This window comes from Bos grunniens, chromosome 1 (genome assembly GCF_055505025.1).
Source record: "Bos grunniens cultivar Pamir isolate PY7600 chromosome 1, Bosgru_T2T1.0, whole genome shotgun sequence".
NCBI classification, from domain to species: Eukaryota; Metazoa; Chordata; class Mammalia; order Artiodactyla; family Bovidae; genus Bos; species Bos grunniens.
Window position 1 is genome coordinate 156,515,871 of NC_141165.1, and position 19,253 is coordinate 156,535,123.

The 19,253-nt window shown below is 44.8% G+C and overlaps 1 protein-coding gene across 1 annotated transcript in view; it reads right to left on the bottom strand.

Moving 5' to 3' along the window:
• Positions 1–19,253, bottom strand: part of RCAN1 (regulator of calcineurin 1) — a 119,895-nt gene that overhangs the window by 54,448 nt on the left and 46,194 nt on the right. The window lies entirely within an intron of this gene.

Below are 19,253 nucleotides of genomic sequence, written 5' to 3' on the forward strand. Positions count from 1 at the left end.
GATGTCAGGTTCTAGGCATTCTGAGCACTCTAGCACAAACCCCAAATCATTCTAAACTGTTAACAGAGGTGCGTGATTTGTGATCCTGACAAGCATGCTTTAGTCTGAAGGTGTTGGCTCATCAAAGGCACGTGTCAGCACAGATGCAAGCTGCCCATGAAGGGGCTAGTGAGGAAGCACCCACACTGGAAGGGGCTGGAAGTTTCTGTGATGAAGGCTGGTTTTAAAACTCCTCTGTGGACATGTGTGTCTCTGATTCATGTCAATGTATGGCAAAAACCACCACAATATTGTAAAGTAATTAGCCTCCAATTAAAATAAATAAATTAAAAACAAAACAACTCCTCTATGGAGAAATGCAAATCAAAACTACAACATGGTATCACCTCACACCAGACAGTGAGATCTCACAGCATCATCAGAAAGGCTACAAACAATACATGCTGGAGAGGGTGTGCAGAAAAGGGAACCCTCCCTACACTGTTGGTGGGAATGTAATTTGGTGCAGCCACTGTGAAGAACAGTGGAGGTTCCTTCAAAACTGAAAATAGAGATACCATGTGATCCAGTGATCCCACTTCTGGGCATAAAGCCCGAGAAAACTCTAATTCGAAAAGATACACGTGACCCCAACGTTCGTAGCAGCACTAATTACAATAGCCAAGACACATGAGCAACCTAAGCGTCCACTGGTAGATGTATGGATAAGGATGTGGTATACATGCACAAAGGAATGTTCCTTGGCCACAAAAAAGAATGAAATAGTGCCATTTGTAGCACATGGATGGACCTAGAGATGACCATACTAAGTGAATTAAGTCAGAGAGAAAGACAAATACATGGTATCACTTATATATGGAATCTAAAAAAAATTATATAAATGAACTTATTTACAAAACAGAAGTAGACTCAGAGACATAGAAAACAAATTTACAATTACGAAAGAGGATAAATTAGGAGTTTGTGATTAAAATACACATACTACTACACAGAAAATAGATAACCAACTACTGTAGAGTATAGGAAATGATACTCAACATCTTGTAATAACCTACAATGGAAAAGAATCTAAAAAGGAATATATATATATTCCTTTATAAAAATAAAAATTTAAATAAAAATTTAAAAAACCTCTGTGAACTACTTGATATAAGGATTACAACCTAGAATTATGTAGGAATTCAAAAAGTCCTTACCATTTCTCCATCTTTCGTACTTAGAAGAGACACGTAATAGTGAATAAGAATAAAAACTGATGAGCAAGAACAGCTGCAGGCAGACAAGGTCCATATTGATATTCATCTCAAGGCTGTTGATTTTCACAGGACATACACTTACTAAAAACCATCTTTCCATAAGGAAGGTTGTCGAATAGTTTTAAATAATGAAAACAAGGTTTTATAATGGAAACTATTTTGCAATTCCTTAATAATTTTAATACTTAATGTAATAATTTGAAATGTACCAGAAGAAAATCTGGTTGAAGTGACAACAAAAACAAGATGTCCGAAAAATCAGAAAAACTGACATCATTTCCCAAAGACATCAGAAGGATACATCTGTTTAGGGAGCACAGGGAGAGCCTGGGTGAAGTTACATGGAGAATAAGAATGGTGAAATGATGAAACAAAAAAGAGTAATATCCAGCAAAGCCTCTCTGAGGATACTTCTAAATGAATGCTGTGCTGAAATCATGATCGGTGTAAATATGGGATAAAACGTATGCCATTTTCTCCAGCACCAAGAAACTCTTCTCGGTTACTTTAAAACTTTTATTTTTAGTACCAAAAAAAAAAAAAATCCCTAAAGTATATTTGTAAGTCATGGCTGGACTATTTTTGATGTCAACAATAATGATCTAGGGACTACCCTGGCACTCCAGTTAAGGCTTTATATTTCCAATGCACGGGGCATGGATTTGATCCCTCATCAGGGAACTAAGATCCCACATGCCACTCAGTAAGAAAAAAAAAAAAAACTAAAAAAGTTACAAAAAGAAGAAAGAAAGAAAACAGTGATCTGCCTGTGTATCCTATTTGAGTACCGTTCTGATGCTCTGTATGTAAACAAAATGCATTGGACTAGTTTTCCTTTCCTCTAGGAGTATAATAAAATACTGTTGCTAGTGCTTCGTGGCTAGTTTGAATATTTGACAGCAGAACTTCAAGAATGAGCTCTCTCTGGAAAATGTTTACCTCTTCCTGGATTAGGTTACATAAAAGTTAGTTACTTGAGTCATCTATTTATGAAAAGAAGCTAAACAGGAATTCATACAGTGTCGACACCAATAAAAGCTGAATTTTAACTCGGAACTATTCTGTTAACATTGGCCCCACGTTGGTGGTGGGTGGGGAGGGGTACAATGGTCTTACTGTTCAAACTAGCTGGGGCACACCGGACTGGCTCCTGGCCCACTGAATTTTCCACAGGCTCAGGGTTTGGTTCCTTCACAGGCTCAAGATCCTATCTTCTTCAATTCAAGGATCTACCCAGAAAATTCCACACCGTGTGTCATTCCAGTACACTAGTGTTACACTCCATTACATCCTCTTAAATGTGACTGCATTAACCAAAGCGGGCCACTCCCAGATCGGCCTCATATTTTCTGTGATGTCAGGCAGAACCAGCGCTTCAGGAAAATCTTGAGCGCTCTGTGAATTCCATTATGAAGTCACATAAAACAACCGTCTTGCTCTGTTTCCCACTGGGGTAACCTCTGAAGGTCACATGTTAGCTGTAAATCAATAAAGACTTCCTGGAGCCCTGATCACGTCCGCAGCGACAGCAGTCTGGGAACATGCTCGTGCTTCTGAACAATCCAATGGCTCTATACGCCATAATTACCCCCGAGCATTCTGAATATTTGGCCATCACTGAACGAATGCTTACTATGGGCCAGGCATTCCTAGGAAAGCATACTTTCTAGGGGAGGCTAGACAACCGGGTGGCACAGGAAGAAAGGCCCAGGGTAGGCCCTGGGGAGGCCCACGGAGCTCAGAGGGAGCGAATCTTTGGGAGAGCAGGCCGGGGGGACGGTGGTGCCAGCACAGCCCGCACCCTCCTGCAGGGTTCTTACACCTGAAATGTCTAGGACAGCAGTGTCTCTGCACAGCGACGTCAGTATATTGAACACTGCTGAGCTGTACTTAAAAGAAAGCCCAAAACAGAGATATGAGACCTGAAATCTAATCATGAGGAAACATGACACTGATGGCAATTCAATGAAATGACAAATCAAAAGTGTCCAGGTCCTGAGAGTCCAGGAAAGATGGGAGAGCCGTTCTAAACCGAAGTGGACTCAAGACTTCAGACAACCAACTGGGCACATGTGAGCTCCACCAGGATCCAAAGGCTGCCACGGGGGACCAGTGCAGAACTCTGAACAGAGTCTCAGGATTACACGGCAGCAATATATCAGTGTTTATGTCCTGATCCCTACAGTTTCATTGTGATAATTCGGCAGCATGTCCTTGTTTTAGGGGATATTCTACTGTAGGCAGGGATGGTGGACGTGGTTGGCAACTATTTTCAAATGGCTCAGAAAAAAAAGCTGCCTGTATTGAATTTGTGACTTTCCTATAAGAATAACAGCAACAACAATAATAAACACAAAAAAGAATGACAAGGCAGACATATGGAGAAGTTCAACACAGCGTTGTCTCAGGGTAGTGTTGGGGCCACCCAGGATTGAACCCCAGCTTCACTCTCGGGACTGTGCACCTGCCACCTCAGGCAAGCGGGTTCACCTCTATGCGCTTGAGTTTCTCATTGATAAAAAGGTATGCTAGTTCACACAGTTGTTGTGGGGATTCAATAGGAGATGTGTAAAGTGCTCACAGTGCTGGAACTATTATCATGAGCACACACATTAATCTGATATTCTTAACCCAAACAATCAAAGATGCTGCTGATGGCGCATCCTTGTCAACCTTCTGGCACCAGCATGCCCGGCTACCTTTGTTACTTTCCAGCTTCACCTCTGCTGGACACATAGGGAAGGGCATTTTTCTTCAACAAACCCTTTATCTTAACCTCTACTCACTTCAGCCTCAGACTCGGTCATCACCACTGCCATCATGTATTGACTGGGTGTCCACTGTTTTCAGGGGAAAAGAAAGCTGGAGTACAGGCTCCTGCCTTTTCAGAACTAACAGCCAAAGCAGAAAGGCACTCCATTTGACATGAGCTACTAGAAACCTAAGACTTCTCTGTGGCTCAAATGGTAAAGAATCTGCCTGCAACGCAGGAGACCCAGGCTAATCCCTGGAGAAGGGAGTGACAACCCACTCCAGTGTTCTTGCCTGGAGAATTCCATGGACAGAGAAGCCTGGCAGACTGTAGTCCATGGGGTCACAGAGAGTCAGACACGACTGAGTGACAAACACACACACAAACAGTCGGACACAACTGAGCGACTAACACTTCACACTTCACTAGAAACCTAAGAACACACTATACGCTCTGGTGTGAAACTTAATTTGGTGCCAATATTGGCCCCACCTTTTTGAGTTGAAATTCAGGATGCATGGTGTTTTCGCTGAAAAGGGGCTCAGCCTTTCTGGAAAACAAGTTGGCAATATGAAACCAACTGTGTTTATAAGGTCCACGATCTTGGACTCTATGGTTTCATTTGGGAGAAATAATTAGTATATTGGGCTTCCCTGGTGGCTCAGATGGTTAAGAATTCGCCTTTAATGAGGGAGACCCAGGTTCAGTCCCTGGGTTGGGAAGATCCCCTGGAGAAGAGAATGGCAACCCACTCCGGTATTCTTGCCTAGAGAATCCCATGGACAGAGGAGCCTGGTGGGCTACAGCCCATGGGCTCTCAAAGCATCAGACACAACTACGCACAATTAGTGTATTTAAAAAAAAAAGACAAATGGTATGAAGATGTTTAGGTCAGAGCTGTTCATGATAGAGAAATGTCTAAGGAAATGAAGCTGGAGAGGCAAGAGGGGGCCAGATCAGGCCTTGGAGGGATGTAGACACCATCCTAAAAGAACTGGGAGGCCACTAGAAGGAACAAGATGAGGCCTGAGACTTGGGAAGACCACTCCAGGCACCTCGCAGAGCTTGACCTGAACGGGGAACAGGGGTCAGAGGGGAGAGCCGCGTGGAGGTTAGGACAGCCACCAGGTGGGAGGCGAGGAGGGCCAGGACCCAAGCAGCAGTGCCGGGCACACACACGTGAGAAAATGGCCAGTGAATAAAAGCAGAACAAAAACCCAGTTAAGGATCACAACTATGTAAAACGCTGCCTTTTTTCATCGGAAAAGATTTTCAATGAAATTTATAGAGTAATGCAAATTGAATATGATACTCATTGATTTTCTTTTTTCTGAGAAGCTTATGAAAACCTCGTAATGATAAATACACGTTTACAATTTTGAGTCCAAGCTTTGACCCCTGCTTGCCATTTAGGATAGTGCAACCCAAGTGTGGTCAGCACCCATCTGCCATGAGGTCAGAATAGAAACTGAGAGTGTTTAGAAACTTTTAAAGCAACTTATCAGAAAAACTGCCCATCTGTTGCATCTACCAATAAAACATTATGGCTTGTGTTTTGTCTATCTTCCCATGCATAATTCTAGTAATTCATTTTTATTATATTCTATTTATTAGTTGGCAAAAGGTTGAAACAAAGCAGGTCATCCTCAGAGACAGTTTGAGAAACGCTGATTGAAAAACACTGCACAGCTGGGGTCTCCCAGAGGCGGCTAGCAGTGCCTCTCGGCCTAGCCCCCGCCCCAAATCTGTACGGATGTTCCATTTACATGGTGACTGGGATGCTGGGGCTTAGCAGCTGAGAAACAACCATATTATTCAGTTAGACAGTCATAGTTGGGGAAAGACACTCTGATAGTGATCACTTACATGAGTGTGTGTGTGTGTCACATATTACAACAGATCAGAAAACACTGCCTAAGACTTCCCTAGTCCTTAAGATTCCACATGTCTCAGGGCAACAAAGCCTACCAACTGCGACTAGGACCTGATGCAGCCAAATAAATTAATTTTAAAAAAAGAAAACACTGTCTGCACTAGAAAGGACCCCATCACATAGCACTAGGACCTCTTCCTGGCTGACACCTTAACTTTTGCCATTTGAAGAAAGGGCACCGCTAGATGAATCCGATGGTCTTTCCTCTACGTGCTCTCTGAAAGTTTTGCCACTTATGTTTAATAAATCTTAGCCGCAGAGAGATGACAGGACTTTTTACTCCAAGGGCTTCACTGTGTCTCCCTCCACAATGCCTGTGTACTCGCATGCGACTGATGCTCCGTAAGGGCGGGCTCGTGTCTAGATTTTTGCTCACTGTTGTACATGCATGCATGGCACTGATCAGGACCACAGAGTGAGTGACATGACCTCATGTTGACTGGCATGTGTGGTCTGTGGACAGCGCACGTCTGCAATGAGGTCACAACAGAAACTGAGAGCGTTCACAAACTTTTAAAGCAATTTATCAGAAAAATTGCATGCTGCATCTAACAACAAAACGTTAAAGCTTATGTTTTGTATGTCTTCCTGTTCCACTTCATTCTCCTAGCAATTTATTTTTAAGGCTTTCCAAGCTTATTGTCTCAGGGGAGCTGCAACCTGTCTCCTGGGCAGCGAAGGCTGATTACTGCATTCATTGGGGAGCTTTCCGTTTCTTGCCTAACCTTCCACCTTTCTGGAATGTTCTAGATAATTCCACAGTGTAAATGGGGAGAGCTGGCTTCAAAGATGGGGAAACTTTCAGAGCTGTGTAAAGATGAAACGAGAAGCCTGGGGACAGAGGAAGCTGCCCTTTCCCAGGTGCAGAGGCCGGGCAGCCATGTGGCATAGACATGGGTGGGCCTGGGCACAGCAAGGTGGCACGCACAGATGGCTCCTGGACACGGAAAGTCCTTCGCAGACCCTAGCCTCCAAATCCTGTGTGAATTCCAGAGCAGCCCAAGATTAACAGTGCAGGGGTTTGAAGCAGGCTGCCTCCATGAATAAATGCTGGCCCACATACCATGTATCTACACGGCCAGAAATTATACATCAATAATAAATTTTAAATACTTTCCATCTTCTCACTGAGAGAGTTAATTCTTAGGTAGGTTGATGAGAAATCCAGTGCCCCTGAGGAGGAGGAGAAAGGGGTCTGGGGCTCTCAAAGAGGAGAAAGTGACAAACTTTTTTTTTCTACATTCCCACATCTCAGTCATATGCAACATCATTTTCTTTAAGCAGAGCTAATGATTACACAACAAAACAACTCATCTTACTCCAGGATATGATTTTCCTTAAACTCTGAACCAATGATTATGTAACAACACTGTATCCTGCTCCAGGACATGAACCTTAAGAATCTTCAGACTAATCCTGCCATCTTAAAGTGTATTTTGTGGGAGTGGGTCCGGTAAGATCTTGCTATTGCTAGTTCTAATCCTATGATCTTAAAATGTATGTTGTGGGAGTGGGTCTGGTAGTTCAGTTCAGTTCAGTCGCTCAGACATGTCAGACTCTTTGCAAACCTATGAATTGCAGCACATCAAGCCTCCCTGTCCATCACCAACTTGTGGAGTTCACTCAAACTCATGTCCATCGAGTTGATGATGCCATCCAGCCATCTCATCCTCTGTCATCCCCTTCTCCTCCTGTCCCTAATCCCTCCCAGCATCAGGGTCTTTTCAGATGAGTCAACACTTCGTATGAGGTGGCCAAAATACTGGAGTTTCAGCCTCAGCATCAGTCCTTCCAATGAGCACCCAGCACTGGTCTCCTTTAGAATGGATTGGTTGAATCTCCTTGCAGTCCAAGGGACTCTCAAGAGTCTTCTCCAACACCACAGTTCAAAAGCATCAATTCTTCTGCATTCAGCTTTCTTCACAGTCTAACTCTCACATCCATACATGACCAGTGGAAAAACCATAGCCTTGGCTAGACGGACCTTTGTTGGCAAAGTAATATCTCTGCTTTTTAATATGCTATCTAGGTTGGTCATAGCTTTCCTTCCAAGGAGTAAGCGCCTTTTAATTTCATGGCTGCAATCACCATCTGCAGTGATTTTGGAGCCCCCCAAAATAAAGTCTCTCACTGTTTAGACTGTTTCCCCATCTATTTGCCATGAAGTGATGGGAACAGATGCCATGATCTTAGTTTTCCGAATGTTGAGCTTTAAGCCAACTTTTTCACTCTCCTCTTTCACTTTCATCAAGAGGCTTTTGAGTTCCTCTTCACTTTCTGCCATAAGGGTGGTGTCATCTGCATATCTGAGGTTACTGATATTTCTCCTGGCAATCTTGATTCCAGCTTGTGCTTCTTCCAGCCCAGCGTTTCTCATGATGTCCTCTGCATAGAAGTTAAATAAGCAGGGTGACAATATACAGCCGTGACGTACTCCTTTTCCTATTTGGAACCAGTCTGTTGTTCCATGTCCAGTTCTAACTGTTGCTTCCTAACCTCTATATAGGTTTCTCAAGAGGCAGGTCAGGTGGTCTGATATTCCTATCTCTTTCAGAATTTTCCACAGTTTATTGTGATCCACACAGTCAAAGGCTTTGACATAGTCAATAAAACAGAAATAGATGTTTTTCTGGAACTTTCTTGCTTTTTCCATGATCCAGCAGATGTTGGCAATTTGATCTCTGGTTCCTCTGCCTTTTCTAAAACCAGCTTGAATATCTGGAAGTTCACAGTTCACGTATTGCTGAAGCCTGGCTTGGAGAATTTTGAGCAATACTTTACTAGTGTGTGAGATAAGTGCAATTGTGTGGTAGTTTGAGTATTCTTTGGCATTGTTTTTCTTTGGGATTGGAATGAAAACTGTCCTTTTCCAGTCCTGTGGCCACTGCTGAGTTTTCCAAATTTGCTGGCATATTGGGTGCAGCACTTTCACAGCATCATCTTTCAGGATTTGGAATAGCTCAACTGGAATTCCATCACCTCCACTAGCTTTGTTCGTAGTGATGCTTTCTAAGGCCCACTTGACTTCACATTCCAGGATGTCTGGCTCTAGGTGAGTGATCACACCATCGTGATTATCTGGGTCGTGAAGATCTTTTTTGTACGGTCTTCTGTGTATTCTTGCCACCTCTTCTTAATATCTTCTGCTTCTGTTAGGTCCATACCATTTCTGTCCTTTATCGAGCCCATCTTTGCATGAAATGTTCCCTTGGTATCTCTAATTTTCTTGAAGAGATCTCTAGTCTTTCCCATTCTATTGTTTTCCTCTATTTCTTTGCACTGATCACTGAGGAAGGCTTTTTATCTCTTCTTGCTATTCTTTGGAACTCTGCATTCACAGGCTTATATCTTTCCTTTTCTCCTTTGCTTTTCACTTCTCTTTTCTCAGCTATCTGTAAGGCTTCCCCAGACCGCCATTTTGCTTTTTTGCATTTCTTTTCCATGGGGATGGTCTTGATCCCTGTCTCCTATACACTGTCACGAACCCCTGTCTATAGTTCATCAGGCACTCAATCAGATCTAGTCCCTTAAATCTATTCCTCACTTCCACTGTATAATCATAAGGGATTTGATTTAGGTCATACCTGAATGGTCTAGTGGTTTTCCCTACTTTCTTCAATTTAAGTCTGAATTTGGCAATAAGGAGTTCATGATCTGAGCCACAGTCAGCTCCTGGTCTTGTTTTTGCTGACCGTATAGAGCTTCTCCATCTTTGGCTGCAAAGAATATAATCAATCTGATGTCTGTGTTGACCATCTGGTGATGTCCATATGTAGAGTCTTCTCTTGTGTTGTTGGAAGAGGGTGTTTGCTATGACCAGTGCATTCTCTTGGCAAAACTCTATTAGCCTTTGCCCTGCTTCATTCTGTACTCCAAGGCCAAATTTGCCTGTTACTCCAGGTGTTTCTTGACTTCCTACTTTTGCATTCCAGTCCCCTATAGTGAAAAAGACATCTTTTGGGGGTGTTAGTTCTATAAGGTCTTGTAGGTCTTCATAGAACTGTTCAACTTCAGCTTATTCAATGTTACTGATTGGGGCATAGGCTTGGATTACCATGACATTGAATGGTTTGCCTTGGAAATGAACAGAGATCATTCTGTTGTTTTTGAGATTGCATCCAAGTACTGCATTTCAGACTCTTTTGTTGACCATGATGGCTACTCCATTTCTTCTAAGGGATTCCTGCCCACAGCAGTAGATATAATGGTCATCTGAGTTAAATTCACCCATTCCAGTCCATTTTAGTTCGCTGATTCCTAGAATGTCAACATTCACTCTTGCCATCTCCTGTTTGACCACTTCCAATTTGCCTTGATTCATGGACCTAACATTCCAGGTTCCTATGCAATATTGCTCTTTAAAGCATCGGACCTTGCTTCTATCACCAGTCACATCCACAACTGGGTATTGTTTTTGCTTTGGCTCCATCCCTTCATTCTTTCTGGAGTTATTTCTCCACTGATCTCCAGTAGCATATTGGGCACTTACCAACCTGGGGAGCTCCTCTTTCAGTATCCTATCATTTTGCCTTTTCATACTGTTCATGGGGTTCTCAAGGCAAGAATACTGAAGTGGTTTGCCATTCCCTTCTCCAGTGGACCACATTCTGTCAGACCTCTCCACCATGACCCATCTGTCTTGGGTGGCCCTACATGGCATGGCTTAGTTTCAATGAGCTAAGGTTTCATTTACAACCTTGAGACATTCTTCTGATTTACTGTAATAACCAATTGAGAAGGACCCAACCCTGGAGAAGGAAACAACAGCGCACTCCAGTACTGTTGTCTGGAAAATCCCATGGACAGAGGAGCCTGGTGGGCTACAGTCCATGGGGTCACAAAGAGTCAGACACGACTCAGCAACTTCACTTTCACTTAATAACCAACTGCATATAGCTCCCTTGCTAAGACTAGTGAGGGGGCAGTCTCCATCCCCCTTCTGATGTCTGTGTCAGAAGCTTGCTCTGTCCCTTTTTATACTTTAATAAAACTCTGCTACACAAACACTCTTGAGGGATCAAACCTGGTCCCTGGTCCTGAAGCTAAATCTTCTTTGGAGATCAGGAATTCGACATCATTCACCATAAGCTATCACCCTGAAGCTAAATCTTCTTTGGAGATCAGGAATCCGACATCATTCACCATAAGCTATCACTGCCTTGAAAAAAAAAATTGCAATGCACAGAATGTTCTTCCTGAAATTCAGATGTGGAAGCCCTAATCCCAGTGTGATGGTATTTGGAGGTGGGGCCTTAAGGAAGTGATTAGGTCAAGAGGGTGGAACCCTCATCATAGGGTTAGTGCACTCATGAGAAGAGGTAAGAGGTCACTCAGTCTTTCTACCACGTAAGGATAACAGCCAGCAACCCACAAGAGGGCCCTCACCAGAACCTAACCTTTCTGGCACTCTGATCTCATACTTCTATCCTCTGGGGCTGTGAGAAATACCTCTCTGATGTTTATAAGATACCCAGCCTATGGGGTTGTGTTATTGCAACTTGAGTCGACAGAGAGAGTCACAGAGTTCAGGAGTACTTGGCTCAAATTTAAGATCTCAGACTCCTTGGTGTCCCTCACTGGAATCTGACAGAATATTGACCTCTCCTACCATTGCCTGCTCCCCACACCCTGGGGTGACACCTCAAGGGGACTTCCCCATGCCAGTTGGGAATTGAAGATGACGTGGTGAAGCTCTGTCCACAGCCCTGGAGACTGGGTCTCCCAGCCACCCTCCGGCCCAGCAGGGCATCACCTGTGGCTCAGTCCACGGTCTGGGGAAAGAGGCTCACACAGAGCTTGGAAGTGGATTTGGGTCACTTGGGGAGGGAACTGCAGGGTCCTGAGTTCCCTTTTGAACTGTGGTGTTGGAGAAGACTCTTGAGAGTCCCTTGGACTGCAAGGAGATCCAACCAGTCCATCCTAAAGGAGATCAGTCCTGAATATTCACTGGAAGGACTGATGCTGAAGCTGAAACTCCAATACTTTGGCCATCTGATGCAAACAGCTGACTCATTGGAAAAGACCCTGATGCTGGGAAAGATTGAAGGTGGGAGGAGAAGGGAACGAGAGAGGATGAGATGGTTAGATGGCATCACTGACTCAGTGGACATTAGTTTGAGTAAACTCTGGGAGCTGGTGATGGACAGGGAAGCCTGGCATGCTGCAGTCCATGGGGTTTCAAAGAGTTGGACACGACTGAGCGACTGAACTGAACCGAGTACCCAGAATGTGGCATTAATGGAGGGGTGAAGGGTCTGGGTGACATGTCCCCTTGCGGGGCGTGTGGATGTGGATGAAGGAGAGCTACTGTGGGAAAGCCCTGGGCCCAGGGCCAGTGCCCACTGCCGGGGTCTGCGGAGGTCCTGATTACGAGACAAGCAGTGCCAGGTTGCCTCCGCACCCCACTCCCAAACCAACACGGTTCCTTTGTCCTCTAGCTTCTCAGTTACAAGGAACCAAACCCTCCTTGCCTCTGCTTCCCTGTTCCTTTTCCTTTTTCCCTTCCCAGTGTGTGCACACATGTGCACAAGGCACACACAGACATCTTGCACATGTGCACATGCCAGGCACTCATGTGCATGAGGGCACGCACACAGATCTGGGCCAAGAGGTAAGAGTGCATCAGGCCCCGAGGAGATATCCAGGACCATTGAGCCTCGTCCTCACCTGGAAGGGGAGCTGAGGAGAGGTCAGAGTCACACCAGGCACCCTCACGTCAGTGTTCTTTGACTTGAAGGCTTTAAACTAAAAATCTGATAAACGGTATAGCTTTGCCATCTTCCCACTCCCGTGCAACCCCCAAGCCCCGTTATGGTTCTGCCTGTTTCTGCAATTTGAGGCTGTGTGGGCACAAACCAAGGGCTTTAAAGCAAAAGGAAACCCTGAATACTTGAAAGATGGAGAACACAAGCTCTAGGAGGTATCCCTCTCTTCGATAAAGGTAACCAGCCATTCGGACTAATTTTAAATCAACTTTGAAATGGAAAACTTCAGCCCAATTACTGACAGAGAAAATGCTTAGGGAAATCATTGCAGGATATAAACTTAACAACCAGAGACATGTCTAGCAAGTATGGGCTCCACTGGAATTTCCTACTTCTTGCTGCTCTTGCTGGTGTAATGGAATAGTAATGTAACAGGAAAAGGGGGAGGGGAGGGAAAGCAGCTCTCTCTTTTGTCTATATTCCAGACTTCCGTCTGCTACTGGGCAGAAGATAATCAGAGTGAACTAGATAGTGGCCTGTCTCGCGTGCATTCGGTTGGTCTCACGGTCAGGACCAAATTTCTCATGATGGATAAAAGGGGCTTGGCTCTGAAAACAGGAGAGGGGTTGCCGATTTGTGTGGCCATGCTCTTATGCAGCGTCCACGCGGACGTGAGCCTTCCACTCAGGACCAGAGCCCCAGCTTTGCAAGCACACCGAGGTCCTATTGTTGGAAGTCTGAGATGCACACTGAAAGCTGACTCCTGCTTCAGCACATCCGCTGGCTGCTGACGCCTTATCTAATGCCTCATCGTCCCCCTACCCCCACCCCCAAAGTCCGAATTCTGTCCTGAAACCTAGACACTTTTCTGTGCTTCTGTTAGGCAGGAGAAAGGCACTCTAGACTGGATGCACTTCCTCCCCGACACCAAATCCATGGAGAGACCTTGCCAACATAATCCGATTGGCTGTTAAAAGGTTGACCTTGAGTAGAGTGTGTTTTAGCCTTAAGGTTAATTTTGAGAATTCTGTTTTCCATCTTTACAATGATGTGAAGTTGCAATTGAGTCTAAAATGTGCATCTGATGGTGGGAAATGGCAGGAATGCCAGGGAGCAAAGGTGTGTTGGTGCCATCTTAGTTCCTTGATGTTTATGGTACACGGAGCTCCTTAGATGGATCTCCTTACCTTAATGGGATGGGGGGTGGGAGGTGGGCTTCCCTGATCGCTCAGTTGGTAAAGAATACGCCTGCAATGTGGGAGATCTGGGTTCGCTCTGTGGATTGGGAAGATCCCCTGGAGAAGGGAACGGCTGGCTACCCACTCCAGTATTCTGGCCTGGAGAATTCCATGGACTGCATAGTCCATGGAGTCATTAAGAGTCGGACATGACTGAGCGACTTTCACTTTTCACCTTAATGGGAGGAATCCCATACTGATGGCCTGTTAAGGATGAGGGGGTCTAGGCAGAAGGGAGCTTTGCTTCTCTAAGTTACTATGCTCATGGACAGCTGGAATGGAACCCACAGAATAGAACATGTTTGCACCTGCCTTTTCAGGGGCACATGGGAAAATATCTTCCAAATCCCAAGCGGGACTTATAATCTTCTGGAATAAAACTGATTTTTGAAGCTGGGAGAATTGCTGTGTAAGAATTTCCCTTAATCCTGAAAGACTGAGAGCCCAGTCAAAAAAGAGAGCCCATTTCCCTGAAGTCGTCGTTTTAAATGTTGTAGTTGTTCAGTCACTAAGTCATGTCTGTTTGCGACCCCATGGACAGCAGTACACCAGACTTCCCTGTCCTTCACCATCTCCCAGAGTTTACTCAAACTCACATCCATTGAGTCGGTAAAAAAAATGACTGTTGCCTTTATTTTGTGGTGACTCTGTGCACGCTAATATATCTTGGATTAGAAACCCAATCTGACCATGATCTGGGGGGAAAGAACTTCCTGGGCTGCAGACAGAAGGCAGGGACCCCCCCTTGCTCCCCACCCCAGAGCGCCTCCTGCTGTGTGCCCTCTGGGCACTGCTTGGAGCAGGGGCGTCTCAAGGCCGAGCCTCCGGGATGGAACACGAAGGCATGGGAGTGGAGGGGTTAGCTGGAGGGAAAAGGAAAGAAAAGGAAGGGAAAGCAACCAACAATGTAAGCACATCCTATGCGCTGGCAACGGTGTGTCAGTGCTCGTACATATTATCTTTTAAAACTTCTTATCTGGGTACATGTTAATTCCATTTACATGGGAAGAAACAATCTCATAGAGGTGACAGCCTTGTCTGGGTTCATCAGTTAGTTCCTTTCTGGAGCCAAAGGTCACTGGGCTCAGGGCACGTTCTCTAAGGGAGTTTGAGGGCGTGGAGGAGATGGGAGGCAGGTCCCCACTGCTTCTCCGGGAGTGCACGGCACGGTCCAACCACAGACCGAGCCTGGGGGAGAGGACACAGGGCAGGGAGGGCCTGTGTCCTCCAGGCCCCACCAGGAGAACCACGTGCCCCCATCTGAGTGGAATTTCAGGAAGTGTGCTGCCTGTTGTTGCTGTTCCGTCGCTGAGTCGTGTCTGACTCTTTGCGACCCCATGGACCACAGCAGGCCAGGCTCCCCTGTCCTCCACTGTCTCCTGGAGTTTTCTCAAACTCAGGTCCATGGAGTCGGTGATGCCATCCAACCATCTCATCCTCTGTCGTCCCCTTCTCCTTTTGCCCTCCGTCTTTCCCAGGGTCTTTTCCAAGGAGTCAGCTCTTCATCTCAGGTGACTGAGGAGATTTTAAAAAAAACCCATCAGGCTAGAGGATCCCAGACCATGAAAAAGACCTCTTCCTTTCTAAACATGAAGAGTTAAAAAAAAAGAAAAAGGTGGTATAGGTAAATTATGCTCTGGAGAAGATAAATGACAATAAATCAAGTACAGAAATAATAATTTAAAGAAGGAAAAAGAAGGAATAAACAAAGAACAAAGAAAGGAAGAAGGAAAGAAAGTAAGAGGTTCGGGAGAGAGGAAGTTGGGGGAGGGAGGGAGGGAAATCCAGCCAGCTCTTCTTGGGCTCAAGAATTCTCCAAAAGACTAGGTGATTTGCTTCTTCCATTAACTACATTCCATTCCACACATAATTTCCATTAATTTAAGTACCAGTGGTGTAAGAGCCCTTGTGAAAATAGACAAAAATATTCTAAGAACAGGATGAGAAGGATGCAAATGACAACTTCTCAAACAATAAGTTTAGACTGCAGAGCAGCCTGGCTGGCTTGGATCTTGAATCAACACTCTGCTACTGAAATATGTAAAGCACATTGTCCACGTACTTCGTGCTTTATGGCTCAAAACTCTTTTGGAAATCACTTTCCATATTGCTTGTATCATCCATAACACATTTTCTACATCATCTGTAACACATCTTTCTGATGACACATCTCTACCCTTTAAGGGTAGTGGATTTGGTTTCTTTTCTTTCTGTTTTTGAACACTTGAAACCGAAATTTGGTATGGTGAAGTACATTATCAACCTAATAACACTATTATAACCCCAAAATAGAATGTGATTGCGGGTGTGTATGTTACTCGCTCAGTCCTGTCCAACCCTTTGCAACCCCATGGACTGTAGCCCTCCAGGCTTCTCGGCCCATGGGATTCTCCAGGCAAGAATATAGGAGTGGGTGGCCATTTCCTTCTCCAGGGGATCTTTCCTACCCAGAGATCGAACCCAGATCTCCTGCATTGCAGGCAGATCCTTTACTGTCTGAGCAACCAGGGACACCCTTAGAATGTGATCACAATCCTCTCTAATTTTCTCATGTACTCAGTGAACTTGCTCCAAACACAATTTGAAAAGAAGACCTACAAATTACTTTTAGCAAAGCACTAGAAAATGCCTGTTTATAGAGATCTACATGGGTTTATATAAAACTATGTATATTTTCAAAAATCCTTTTCCCCATCACAGACTCAAGCAAGTTGCAAACTTTGACAGAGACCCACAAAAATTAACCATGATTTTGAAGTGTTCTCAGAGGGAAGTTGCTTTATAAATGACTGAAATGTGTTTAAACATTTCATTAAAACTATGCTAAAACATAGTTTGATTTTCTGACAAAATTCTCCTCAAAAAATAAAAATAAATCACCACTTAAAAAGTGATTAATGTATTCTATAAAAATTAAGCACACATCTACTTAACAATAAGTATTATGTCAAACTCAAATGCACTTTTAATTTATGAAATCAAATGTTGCCAACCAATTCATTTTAAGTTAAAACTACACAGAGCATCACCAACTCAATGGACATGAGTTTGAGCAGACTCTGGGAGATAGTGAAGGACAGGGAAGGCTGGTGTGCTACAGTCCATGGGGTTGCAAAGAGTCGGACATGACTGAGTGACTGAACAATGAGAGCAACAGAGAATACAGATAAAATTTTTAACATTTATTATTTTAATTTATTTATTTGACTGCACCAGGTCTTAGCTGTGGCACACAGGATCTTTAGTTGAGGGATGTGGGGTCTAGTTCCCTGACCACAGATGGAAACTGGGTCCTCCACGTTGGGGGTGTGGAGTCCGAGCCGGAGTCTGACCCACCGGACCACCAGGGAAGTCCCGGCTGATACAATTTTTAAATGACTTTATGGTTAATCATTAAGACACTTTATTTAATTTGGTAAATTACAACAAACTGCTTTTACTGGCAGGCCTATCAAAGACCTAATTTAATGATCATTAACACAATTGGTGACCAAGGAAAGGCAGAGAACCATCACCCTATTGCAAGAAGAGCTCTCGTTATCATAAGGAGAATATGGCACCCCATGTTGCTGTGGATGAGAGGCTGGAAAATCTTCAGGGTGAGCTTGCCCTTTATCTGAAGGGCATATAGGCATCTGTGGGGCCAGAACACGAGCAGTTAACACCCCTCTAAACAAGGGATTTCATAAGAGGCTGCAGTAAAAGAACCTCGGATTAAAAGTCTCCCGAGATATCTATCTCCTTTCATCCCTGTGAGGCTAGAATGTCAAAGATCTGGATCTGTCCACGGCCCTTTCAGGTCCAGAACCTGCTGCTTCTCGGTGGCAGGAAGACAGCCCAGAGAAGAGAACACAGGGGGCCCGCGGGCAAGCTCTGACCTTGCCTGCCCTTTCATCAATTATAATATAAGGGGAAATTCAGCGGGTCTGTGGCCACAGTGCCCCATGAGGGGGGCAGCTGCACTTCGTTCTGTGTTCAGTGGAAGAGTCCATCTTAAGAAAACATTTCATTAAAAACAACACCACCCCCGCAAAAATGAGACAAGTATAAAACCACTGAGCTTGATCTCTTGAATCTGCCTGCAAGGCAGGAGACCCTGGTTCGATTCCTGGGTGGGGAAGATCCCCTGGAGAAGGGATAGACTACCCACACCAGTATTCTTGGGCTTCCCTGATAGCTCAGTTGGTAAAGAATCCGCCTGCAATGAGGGTGATCCCAGTTCAATTCCTAGGTTGGGAAGATCTGCTGGAGAAGGGACAAAGCTACCCACTCCAGTATTCTGGCCCGGAGAACTCCCTGGACTGTATAGTCCATGGAGTCGCAAAGAGTCATTTTTCTTCTTGGAGGAGGAAATGGCAACCCGATACAGTATTCTTGCCTGGAAAATTCCATGGACAGAGGAGTCTGGTGGGCTACAGTCCCCAGGGTCCCAAGGAGTCAGACACGACAGAGTGACTAACACACTTCATCTCTAAGGTTTTTCCCTGCTTCAACATTCTAAAGGCCATGAAAGAGCTTTCTTGGTGGCTCAGTGGTAAAGAATCTGCCTGCCAATGCAGGACAAAGGTGTTTTCACTCTCTGATCTGGGAGGATCCCACATGCTGGGAGCAACTAAGTCTGTGCACCACAATACTGAGCCTGTGCTCTAGAACCCAGGGGCCGCAACTGCTGACGCCCCAACACCCAGAGCCTGTGCTCCCTAACAAGAGAAGCCACTGCAATGAGAAGCTTGCGCACGGCAACTGGAGAGTAGATCCCACTTGCTGCAACAGAGAAAAGTCCACGCGTCAAACGAAGACCCAGCACGGCCAAAAACATAATTAAAAAAAAAAAAAGTTTTTTTTAAAATAAATAAAGTCCATGAAAGTGGGTGCATTTGGCTTATCTGGACTCCACCCCTATATCCAAGCTGAAAATTCTGTGGGCAAACAGAAATGGCTGGTCTTATGATGGGGATCCAAGGATAATGTTTGAACTTGATATAAATGGAAAGACGGTAGCAGAGACCCTCAGATTTGGGGACTGAAAGTTCCCAGCTTCCTCTGGGTCTCTGTTCTTCCTGGGACGAACTCTGGCATGGTGATGGGGATGGGGATTGGGGGAGGGACACAGAGAACACTGGGACTCAGATAAAGTCAGGATTACTGAGCTCATCTCTTGATTAACAGCACTGATGAAAATATTTTGCCTCGATCAAGTTCTCTCATCAAAGTCCTGTTACCATGCTTGCCACCAAACATCAGTCTCCCTCCTGCTCACAGCCCTGGATGTTACAAAACCTGGCCAACCGGTCCCACCACAAATACATCCTGTGTACCTCAGCTGGATCTTCAAGGCCTCTAGGTCAAACTTCACTGGATGTTGCCTCC